General features: G+C 34.1%; 1 pseudogene; it reads right to left on the bottom strand.

Annotated features, from left to right (window-relative positions):
• Nucleotides 1–2,012: 2,012 nt before the first annotated feature.
• LOC103495873 (ABC transporter F family member 4-like) lies at nucleotides 2,013–4,503 on the bottom strand (annotated as a pseudogene).
• Between the last annotated feature and the right edge of the window lie 7,787 nt (nucleotides 4,504–12,290).

The following is a 12,290-nucleotide window of genomic DNA, read 5'->3' on the forward strand; positions in this document are numbered from 1 at the left end:
TAAATATCGAATCTTGTTTTTTTAGAGTCTTGAAGCACAGTGATGGAAGCACTTTGGGTTATACGAACAAGGTGGTCTCATGAAGATGTTCATTAATTCATACCTTCACATTGCTTCATGAAGGTTCTTGGGATTTAACATATGGTTATTTGTGTATTCTGAGTATTCATGAGCGGGGTTAACCGATGTGTTATGTTATTTCAGTTTTTAGACCTCGTAGTTAGTGAGGGTTTAGATTTCATTCTGTGGATTTCTAGAGGTTACTGTATGACTATTGGAGAAGATTTAATTTGGAATTGTGCCATTTTTTGCTTGTATGTTATGACTTGTTTAGACTGCACTTTTTGAAATTGAAAATACTATTCATTCATGGTCTTGTAGTGATGGCATGCTCTTGCATTACATTTGTTTAATATCTATTTACGAGCAGAAAAAGAAGCATCACCAGCTTAGAAGAGTTATCTGTAGGCCGTTGATTGTTGCATATAGTCTGCTGAATTTTTGCCTATCATATTCTTGTTTTTTATGGTCAACTAGAGCAGAAATATTAGACTTTATATCTTGTCAACTAACATTGCTTCATGAAGGTTCTTGGGATTTAGCATATGGTTTTTAACTTCTTTTTGGCTTCAAAGTTCTGGAAAATCATTTGGTTTCTTATTTGTCTATCACACGCACTTGGTGGTTTCAGACATAAGCTAGCTCCAGTTTGCATCTCATCATTCATTTGCTTTGATCTTTACGTATTTCTCTGCTTGTAGATGTAGATTCTTATATATTTTCATTGATTTATAACTTTCCAAAGAGTATCAAAGATGTTCATATTATAATGTTGGATGTTTCTGATTGGCAGGTGGATCGAGTATATGTCAGCACTCCAGTATATGTTCATATTATATTTAAATTTGTGATAGCCGAAAGTTGTGTTGTGCCTAATATATTATTATAGAAAGGGGCTTAGACTTATTTGTATTATTTTTTGTGTATCAAAGTGTGAACTACTTTTATAGTTTTATTGGGTGTAGAAGGGCGGTTGAGAATAATGTTTTTGTAGCTTTAGAATAATGTTTTTGAATTGTGTATTTGAAAAAAAAAAAAAAACTGACTCGACCCGACCCAATTACACCCCTATTTTGTTGTACACAGTCTTAAACATAGTCGTAAAAAAAAGACGATAGAAATAAATCGCAGCGAAAAAAAATAAAAGAAAAAGTAGAAAGACGATGGAAAGAAATTGAAGCGAAAAAAATGAAGAGGAAAAGAAGAAAAACGAGGGAAAGATTAAACGACATAAATAAATAATTGAAAAATAAGAAAGATGACGGAAAGAAATCGCACCAAAGAAAAAGAGAAAGAAGAAAGAAGAAATCGCAGGTAAAAACGAAATAACATGAGAAAGACAAATCGAGTAAAAAAAAAAGATGGAAGGACAAACCTGAAATATTTAAAAAATGGCTTATGGCTTTGTTACACGGGCTGTAAATAGTTTACAGTTACATTTTACGTAAGTTTCTCTATTTTTAAATGTAATATGTTTTATTTGATGTATTATAAATCATATCATAATCAAAAATAGTAATTACTTAAATTTTTAGATTAAGTTACAAATTTGGTCTATTCAATTTTAAAATGATAGAATTTAATCCCTATGATTTATAACTAAAATTTAGTCTATAAAATTATAGGAAATAGTCTCATCAGTCACAAATCATAAGAATTATACATGCAATTTTATCAAATTATAAGTCAAACTCTTAACTTTATCTAAATAGTAGGGACTAAAATTATAATTTAACTATTTTTTTAATATAAATTATATTCATAAAGTGGATAAGTAAAACTAATTTCATAATTTATAAATATATAATATCAAAACATATTCAAACATTTTCTAAAACTTCCGATTTTTGAATCTGTCTCAGCATGTTCAGACTGATTGTTCCAAGCAAGCCTCCTTGTTCAAAAGCCAAAGAAAAGCTTTATGATAATTATTGTTCAGATAACACAAAATATATTAAATAATAAAATATATTACATCATACATTTTCTGGAGGGGAATCCGAGAGCACTAATACAGAATGAAATTTTGAAGGCTCAAATTTTTCATAGAATATGTTACAGTAGTAACTCCAGCAAAACTCATGACGATTCTCTCCCTAATTGTACAAACCCGAATTATAACAACTTCACGTAAGGAGGATTACAGAATTAGAACACATTGATCCGAATACTTGAATTGTAAAATGGACCTTAGAAACTAATAAAAAGGATGAAGTAGAATGTGCTACGTCTTTCTCAAAATAACTGGCTCTAATCATCAACCTCAGCTTTAATCTCCTTTTGCAATTCTTCCTTGTATTCCTCGAAAGTGCCAGGGAAAAACTCCACAGTGCCATTTTCGACGACCCAAATTTCACTTTTTTCTTCATTCTCCCACACACGTGAAATGAGTCGTGAATCATGACTAACCAGAACAACTCCGCCGGTGAATTCATCCAAGGCATCTGCAAGTGCATCAATACTCTGCATGTCCAAGTGATTCGTTGGTTCATCCAACAGTAATATGTGAGGCTTTGACATGGAAATTGAGGTAAAAACAACCCTGGCTTTTGGCCCCCAGATAATTTAGCAATTGGCGTGAGGTGATTGTGGCTTGGAAGTCCAAACTTCCCCAACTTAGCACGAACAGCCTCCTGCTTGCTTAGACTCTCTTGGTCAGGATGACGACGAAGAAGATATTGAACTGGTGTTTCCTCCATTGTCAGAAGGTCTACAAAATGTTGCGAGTACCTCCCCAATCCTTAACTTCTGACTCCTACGTACTTCCCCATCTGTTGGTACTAAATCACCTGCTAGCAGGTTCAGAAGAGTAGATTTCCCCGCTCCATTGGGCCCAACTATATCAACCCGCGTTTCCATATCAATACCCACATCAACATCAGAAAGTCTAAAATCTTCTCGATTTGGATAGCTAAAGCTTACTTCAATCAACTGCAACAACGGTGGGGTGAGTTTGGTGGGTTCAGGGAAATGGAATTCTCCACTGTAAGCTCTCCACTTTCCAGGGGCCTCTAGCAGGGGCTCATCCTCATCAACCTTTCCCTTGGACTTGTTCTTTGAGGCTTCCTTAGCAGCAGCAAATTTTTGCTCGGTCTTTCACCTTCTCTTGTTTGTGCCCTGCTTCCAGACCTCTTAGCTGCTTTAACCTGCTTATCATATATCTCAAATTTCTTGTTCATTTCTTTCCGACGCTGCTCGTACCCACTTTCAAAATCGTCAAAATTGCCACGATAAAAATGAAGCCTAAAGTCATGAAGATGAATAATTTCATTGCAAACACTGTTGAGGAAATCTCGATCGTGAGACACAACAACAAGAGTTTTCTTCCACCGACAAAGGTACTCCTCCAACCAGAGAACAGCCCTAAGGTCTAGATGATTTGTGGGTTCATCAAGTAACAGAAGTGTTGGCTGAACAAAAAGAGCCCGAGCCAATGAAATTCTCATCCTCCATCCACCACTAAATGAACAGGTGGGTCGTGCTTGCATATCCTTCGTAAAACCTAGTCCAGCAAGAATTTTGGAAGCTTGAGCCTCGGCTGCATCTGATCCTAAGAGCTGCAGCTTTTCATATAACTCAGCAAGCCTCTCTCCAGCATCATCATCATCATTTTCATCTTGGCCACCATCAGAATTCTGCAAATCAGAAACTTCTTGCCGAAGCTTGACCAGCTCCTCATTAGCAGAAACAACTGCTTGAAGTGCACTTCTATCATCACCAACCCACCTCTTGTTCAACCAAAAGAACATCAATATTTTTAGGGACAGGTATCTTCTTCCAAGCAAGGAGTTTTAATAATGTGGATTTTCCCATACCATTAGGCCCAACTAAACCATACCTCTTCCCATGAGATATCTTCACTGATGCATTTTTTAAAAGCTCTTTCCCTCTAGCCGAGACAGAGAAATTATCAATTGTAATGTCTTTGACATTTTCATCAGCTTCATCATTACCATCAAGAACCAAAGCTCGACTGCCAATTACAACAGTGAAAGCATCATGGTCATCTTATAGAGCTTCTTGTCTGGCCTGTTCTGCAGCATGGGCAGCAAACATATCTTTCCTCTCTCGTTTCTTCAACTCTTTATCACTTACAGCCACCTCCAAAGGCTTCAACTCAGCCCTGTCCTGCCACGGTAGCCGTTTCTGGGAACTGGTACTCTGTTGCTCCTCATCAGACACAATTTCTTCTTCCTCATCATCAGAGGGGGGGAGATCAATGCCATCAGTGTAAGCTGCAACCTTTTTTGGAGCCTTTGCTTGAGGTTTAGCACCACCACCCAACGATGAAGATCCTTTTCTCGGTTTATCTGATTTCTGATCCATACTGGCAAGCATTTCTGACACTGAAGCTTCTCTCTCTTCCCAGAAACATCTTTACCAGCCTTGGCTTTGGCGTTTCCACCACCTTCTTCAGTTTTCTTCCGTCCCATTGCACCAATTAACCTGCTAAATGAGAAAAAGTTATCTAGCATAAATAAACAACCATCAACCATAAGTTGATCACAACTATCACATAGCCTAGTAATAACATTGAACATCTATTTTCTGAAACACAAGGATCACATAAAAAGTGAAATCATCTTAAAAGTTAAAAACAATAAGATGTGGTACGCACATATGCTAAATTATGTTTCTCCAAAAAAAAGAATAAGACATGATCAGAAGCACACAAAGGACACGATAGTTTAGAGCATCAATGAAATTCATATATATTGAATAATATAAAGATCGATATATACTCTCGAAAACTATAACGGACCAATAGTTAATACAAAAAACGAGGGAAAAGCATTCACATTAACCTCAGAAAGTGCAATTATAACAGACCAATATGTAAGAATTTTGGTATTACAACTTGGGTCTAAAAACGCTTAATCCAGTTCTAAAAACTTTCAATATTTAAATCAAATTATATCATTTTTTCCTCAAAGCCAAAAATTCATGGTTTGAGCCTAAGAAAAGAAAATTCATTCTGTACAATAAATTCAGAATTTACATATAGCACAAATGAACCCCCAACCTAATCCGATTCATCATAATTTCTCTAATAAGACTAGACCCAACCCTAATTTCAGTAAATCTTTCAAATTTCAGTAATTTCGGTACTAACCTCCCGCCTGCCCTCCGTAGTCAGCTCTCGTACGCCTGCTGGAGTTTTTCCCTCTCCTCTTCAAATTCGTAAGATTGAAGTTCTATGATCTTTCAATTTTTCATTTCTTCAAGTTTATGCCTTGTACCAGTTTGATTTTAGATTGACGTTGGGAAGGATTGATATTGGGTAGTGTCTTGAGAGATAAAAGAAGAGGAGGCGATTGATATTGGCCGTTGTGGCGGCGGAGATCGTATAGATGGAAGAAGAGTAGCCGAAAGAGGAGATGCGAGATGAGAGAGATGGAGGGAAGGTGATGGAAATGGAGGCGGCTGGTACCGGCGGTAGTGCCTTAAAAAAAACGCCTAGACTAAACTTATATATACTTTTAATAAATAAAATTGAGATTTAAAAAAAAATATAACAATTTTAAAAATTGAAAAAAAAACCCATGTACCTACAGTAGAAAATATAAAAAATATCTCCATCAACCCGCAATTAATCAATCACAGGCACGTCAATAATCTTTTTCTTCTAAACGATCCTGTACTACGATCTAAATGAATGATTTAGAATAGTTCTTTTTAACAATGGAAAAAATGGCTTCAATTTTAAACGATTGTGTTGACCACGCTAAATGACGCTAAATGATCGTGTTGATTATGGTAAACGATTATTTAGATTATATCCACATGTTCGTATAGTTCTTTTTAAATGATGAGAAAAAGGACTTCAAATTTAAACGATCGTGTTGATCATACTAAACAATCGTGTTGACTATGGTAAGCGACCGATTAGATCATATCCACGCAATCATATAGTTCTTTTTAAATAATGGAAAAAGAGTTTCAAATATAAACGATCGTAATGACTATGGTAAGCGATCATTTAGATCATGTTAACACGATTGTTTAGGTATTTTAAACGATGAGAAAAATGCTTCAAATTTAAACGATAGTGTTGACAATGACAAACGATCATTTATATCATGTCAAAATGATATTTAAATGATCTTGATATTCTTGAATATGAGAAATATGAAGTAGTTTTAAAGAATCTTGCCGAAAATGGTAAAGATGAAATAAGACATTTAAACATATGAATGAATCATTTAAAATAGAAGAAAGAAAATATGTAAGAGAAAATAAAGAAATCTTTAAGAGAAAATGAATAAATTGAAAAAAAAAAATGACGAATCGTCTGCAACATTCAAGGGAAAGTCTGAAATTTATGAAAATATTGTATCGACTTCGTAGGCTTTTACATTTTGTTAAACGGTTTTGTTACATTTATGAAAATTAACCAATGAAATTATATTTATTAAAAAATATAGGGGAATTTACATAAATTGAAGAAAATACATTCTTTAGAAAAAAATGGAGAGCATATATTGTTTTTATATTATTCCCAAAATACCTTTACCACACTCAAATATTCACGCGAGGAATCGTTTTCTTCGTTCATTTTTTTCGATGACTTCATCGTTTTCTTCCTTTATTTTTCTTTTGATTTTTTTCATTTATTTTTTCTGTGACATGGTCTCTACTTGATGATCACAATGGTAATATCTCTCAACATCCATCACCAGCAACAAGTATTTTCATAGTCGGTGTTTCCAGATCCATCATCGACGACAATTTCCTTTCCTTTTGGCCTTCCAACAAATTCTTGGCCGCCTAGACATGTCCAAAATGTCTAATAATCTCTTTAGCGGTTATTTCCTTTCCTTTTGGCCACCTACACACCACCAAAATAACCTCTAAACGCCTAGGCTTCATCCCTTGACACTTGGCCAAAATTTCCACCTTTTTCCAACAACCATAACACACCTTTAATGACACTTTAGAGTTCATTTTTAACCTTAACCTCATTCAACTCTTATCCTTTCAAGCTTTTCAAAAGACTTAAGTTTTTCCTAAGATCCAGGGTTTACACAGTCTCAGTCAAACACGATCCCGAGATGGCCCAAGGCCCATCGCTAAAACTTTTTTGTCTTTCAAGTCAGTTGATAAGTATTGAGAAGCTCCTGCCTTAGCACCGAGATTTTACTCTTTGATTTCCATCTCGCTCGGGATTAATCAAGGATGTCTGAGATGAGATTCTGTAACCGCAACTCTTTATATTAAGTTGATGTCATTACTACTAAAATAACTAAAGACTTTCACATTTAAAATGAAGAGGATACTAAATTTTCAATGAAAATCTCAAGTATTCATTTATAAATCATAATTAAAAGTATGTAGAAATAAAAGTAAGAAAATAAAATCTTAGTTCAGGTCCTATCTAATTTTTAAAGAAAAGTAACATAAAATAATCTATGAGTTCGATAAAGTCAAATAAGAATAAAAAGATCAAATACTTAATAAAGAAAACATGAAAAGCGGAAGCAACAAAAAGTCCCTTATAGCATGTCGCAATCACTTCCTACTATTCGCCAGCTTTCCTCTAACTCTACCTCTACCTTTGCCTGAAAAATTAAACATAGAAAGAGTAAGTATAAACATATACTCAGTAAAGAACCCACTACTAGTCCCGCTAGGTATCTGTTAACTTTCCATTAGGGTCCTATAAGGAAGTATCCTAAAACTAGCACGCTCCCGAACACATGCAATCTAGTGATCCCATAGAAACACATCTGGTATTTGGTGAACCCAAAGGAACACCTAGGAGAAACTGATCTTTGATGAACCCAAATGAACGCTTTCGAGAAACTGGTCTTCAACGAACCCAAAGTAACACCTAAGAGAATCGGGTTGTAAGTGACTCTGTCAGATCACTCATAAAACATATCATGACAGACTGGTGGTCTCGTTAAACCACACACTCATAAAAAGGTGGTGATCCGAGGGACACCCATATGGGTATGACCCTAATAGACAAAGTTAAAAGAACACCCATCCATAGCATATCATAAACATCATAAACATGACATGAATATCAATCATAACGTCCATAATCATGTGATTAATATATCATGCATCATCATCAACGTAATATCAGTCATCATCATCAACATAACATAAGTCATCAACATCAACATATTCTGCATCTTAGCTATATCAATGCATAATGGGAAATAACATGCAAACTCTTAAATTCAGTTCGAATGTCTAGTAGTAAAATCTCTTACCTTGAGATTAGCTAATAGATCTTTCCTAACAGCCACCGTCAAGCTTTCCAAAGAATAGGTCCTAAACAGCAAGGGAACCTAATAACTAAAAATAATAAATTTAGCAGTTGCTTAAAGACCTAAAAATCAAATTAATTCAACTTACCCAAAGTTAAGGTTGAATTCCAATTCAACCTCAATTAGGGAAAGATTCCACCAAATAAATGTTCCACAATTTGCCAATTATACCTTTAACAAAAATAATCCAACTTAGAAAATAATCTAATTTAATCCAAAATTAATTTATTTAGGACCAAAAATTAATATTTGATTGATGGGCTTACCTAAAACCCAATCAAATACTCACCAAAATAGGAAGGTGGTTTAATTTGGCTTACTAGTGGCTTGGCTAAACAAGAAAAAAGGAGTAGGTCGGCTCGTGGCTCAATAAGGGGATATTCAGCTCGGATGGTAGAGAGACAATTTGCGAAGGAACAAGGCTCAGCTTAGCTTGCGCGTACAGCTCAGATGACTTGGTGTTTGCGCTACAGCTCGAAATGTAAAGGAATGACTCGGATGATGGAGAGACGTGACGACCGACGACGTTGTGCAACTGTGGCAAGCTACGGCCAATGGAGGCTTCAATGGAGGAGTCAACGATGTTGCATGAAGGAGAGCTTGAACACGATGACGAGATTGAAACAAGAATCGGTGGATGGAGACGAAACGTTAACCAAAATGGAGGAGAGGTCTTGCGATGACAAATGGAGACTCGTCAGCGTGGTGAATGAGATGGAGGTGGGTGACCGACGAACGATGGGCTGACAATGTTAAGGTTTCTTTGTGATGAAAAAGATGAGGAATAGTAAAGTTACATGCTTCCCGAGGCCTTAAATAAATAAATTATATTATTATTATTATTATTTTTTTTTTTTGTTATTATTATTATTATTATTATTATTATTATTATTATTATTATTGTTATCATCATCATCATCATCATCATCATCATCATCATCATCATCATCATCATCATCATCATCATCATCATCATCATCATCATCATCATTATTTCCCTTTTTCCTTTCAATGGGATACATCCACCTATAACTAATTGGACCAATAACTTTGATTTCATATGGTAGGTAAACGATAAGGTGTATCATTACTTCAAAGAACGCATGTGGGAATATTCTCTCTCCAATTTACAAAGTATGACTATGATATTTGATTGCAATCGGTTCAAATCAGTTATACATATAGTTTTTACGCATAAGTCATGAAAAAATCCAAACAATTCAGTAATAGCATGGACACATTTTTTAGTAGATATGCTCGAACACCAATAGGGAGAAGTCGATGTAACAAAACATGATAGTCGTGTGTTTTAAGACCTAATATTTTTCCATCTTTGTCATTCACACATCGTGAAATACTAGAAACGAATCCATCGGGAAACTAAATTGATTTCGGAAACTTACGAAATGCAATTTGTTCACTATTAGTCAATGTGTACATTACATGTAGCTCTACAAATCTGATACCGACTTTTCTTAAGTGTAAATCCTTTCTTATTTTCTAACTAAGCATTTGTGGTATCTTTCATTTTTCCTTCAATATTCAACAATGTACCAACCAAGTTATCACGAACATTTTTTTCAATATGCATTATATGCAATTTATGACGTAATAGTAGTCTGGACTAGTAAGGAAGTTCGAAAAAAATACTTCTCTTAGTCCAATTTAGACCTTGCTTTCTTTTCTTATCTTGGTTCAATGGATGTTTGCTCATAACTGGAAAATTCAATGAATCTAATTGTTGTAAAATATCATCTCTATTCAATGCAACTAGAGAAGGCCTATGCTCTACCTTTCCATCATGTTGCTTACTTCTACGCCAAATGTGATTTTCTAAAAGATAACAACGATGTCTTATGAAAGCTATTTTCCCTCTTATCCCAAATGACGATTTATCTTCCATGCATATAACATGCCTGATAGCCTTTTGTACTCCACCCAGATAAGTTATCATATACAGGGAAGTCATTAATGGTCCACAACAAGGTTGCATATAATTGAAGAACATACCAGTAAAAGTATCATAAGTACGCACACCAATAGTTCACAACTATTTTAATTCATCAATCAACAGTTGTAGGTAATAGCAATTTCCTTACCATAAGATCTTGGACCAGGTATGAGCAAAAAGACGTGAATATGAACAAAAATACGTGAAGAAGTTGGGCTATTTCATGCATTTCCAAGGTGACAAATTATAAGGGATTATCACCATAGGGCACATACTACCGAAGGTACTTATATTTCCAAATGGATTAAACCCATCTGAAGTTAATCTCAAATGAACATTCGATAAATCTGAAGCAAAACCAAGAAATTCACGATCAAAATGCTTCTAGCCCTTTACATTAGTTGGATGTCTTAACACATCCTCTGTTTCAACTCACTTATCTTAATGTCATCTTATTTCAGAAGCACCTTCTTGCGATGCAAACAATCGCTTTAATCTCAATATTAACGAAAAGTGACATAATATCTTATACGAATTTTTTTTTTCCTTTGTCATCATTAACTCCTTTGTTTATAAAGTTAGACTCTGTGTTTGGGCTTAGTTGGTACATGGATCCAACCCTTCAACAAAACTAATTGGATTTAAGCCTTCATTAGCCTTCGAACCAAATTAAGCTTATACTTCGACTCAATTGGACTTTAGCCCAAGTTTAATACAAAATTGAACCAAATTATTTACATGTGGTATCATAAGGATTTACCAACTAAAATATTTAATATATTTAATTTAAGATACATGTCAACATTTAATTAGTTTCAAACTTAATTATTTATAATTTCATATTTAATCAATCTCGAACTTAATTATTTATAATTTCATCTTGATAAATTAAAGGATGATTTGTGATTCATCCAAAAATTTATTGTTTGACAGCTCCAAATCTAAAAAGAAAAACATGCTCCAAGTTTGTAACCTTAAAAAAAGGATAGAAAATATATTATTTACTTATTTATTTAAACATTGAGTAGTATACGTATATCCTTTTTGTTCTTTCTTTCCTCCCTCTACGTACAAAATTAACCAAAATAACCTTAAATCATCTAAGTGCTAGCAACCACCGTATGAACTGATTTTGCAATTAAGATTTAGTTGGGTAAACAATTTCATTTTTAGTTGTTGTATTTTATCATTCTACTTGCTTTCTCACCCAGTAGCATTCACATCATTTACAAGAATAATTGGATTTAAATAGACTTTAAAAGACAATAAATTTGAAATTGAATTGTAAAATGTTTATAGGAAGCTTGACATTAAAAAAAAAGTCATCGTATACATTACTTGTACCTCAACCGATCTTATTGAACTCTAAAACATTTAAGTGCAATCGTAGATTCTAGTATATTAAATCTAAGTTGATGACAATCATGAACTGAACTTTCTTGAAACCATTTATTATGCTCATGAATCTTATTGATCACTCATCCAACCATACCATGATAGTTAAGTAAAAATGATATTTTTAAACCAAAACTGAAAAATGCAATAGTTATTCTGTCTCAAAAATCAAATAGTTATTCTAAATGTCATATTCATCATAGCTCAACTAGGATAGTGCTTATATTATTAAGCTCAAGACCAAAGTGCTTATATTATATTTTTAAGCTCAAAATCAAAGATTCAATTCTCCCACTCCAGAGGTAAAAATGTATATACTATCCGTTAATTATCGGTATCTCTAAGATCTTCAAAGATTTTGGTATGAATGATTTATTCTCACCCCTCTAAGTGCTTAGTAATCCACACTCACAAACTAATGAAATCTAACTTCTTGCTTAAATCAAAACGCACTACAACTTTGAATAAAGTATCGTGTTAGAGATTATCATATCTATCGTGTTAGTTATTGTAGTTCTAACACGATGACCATGTTTATCGTGATCTTTCCTTGATAGGCACAGCAAAGTGTGATACCATTCCATAGTTGTTTGTTGAAGAAACAA

The sequence above is a fragment of the Cucumis melo genome, chromosome 8, assembly GCF_025177605.1.
Source record: "Cucumis melo cultivar AY chromosome 8, USDA_Cmelo_AY_1.0, whole genome shotgun sequence".
Lineage (NCBI taxonomy): Eukaryota > Viridiplantae > Streptophyta > Magnoliopsida > Cucurbitales > Cucurbitaceae > Cucumis > Cucumis melo.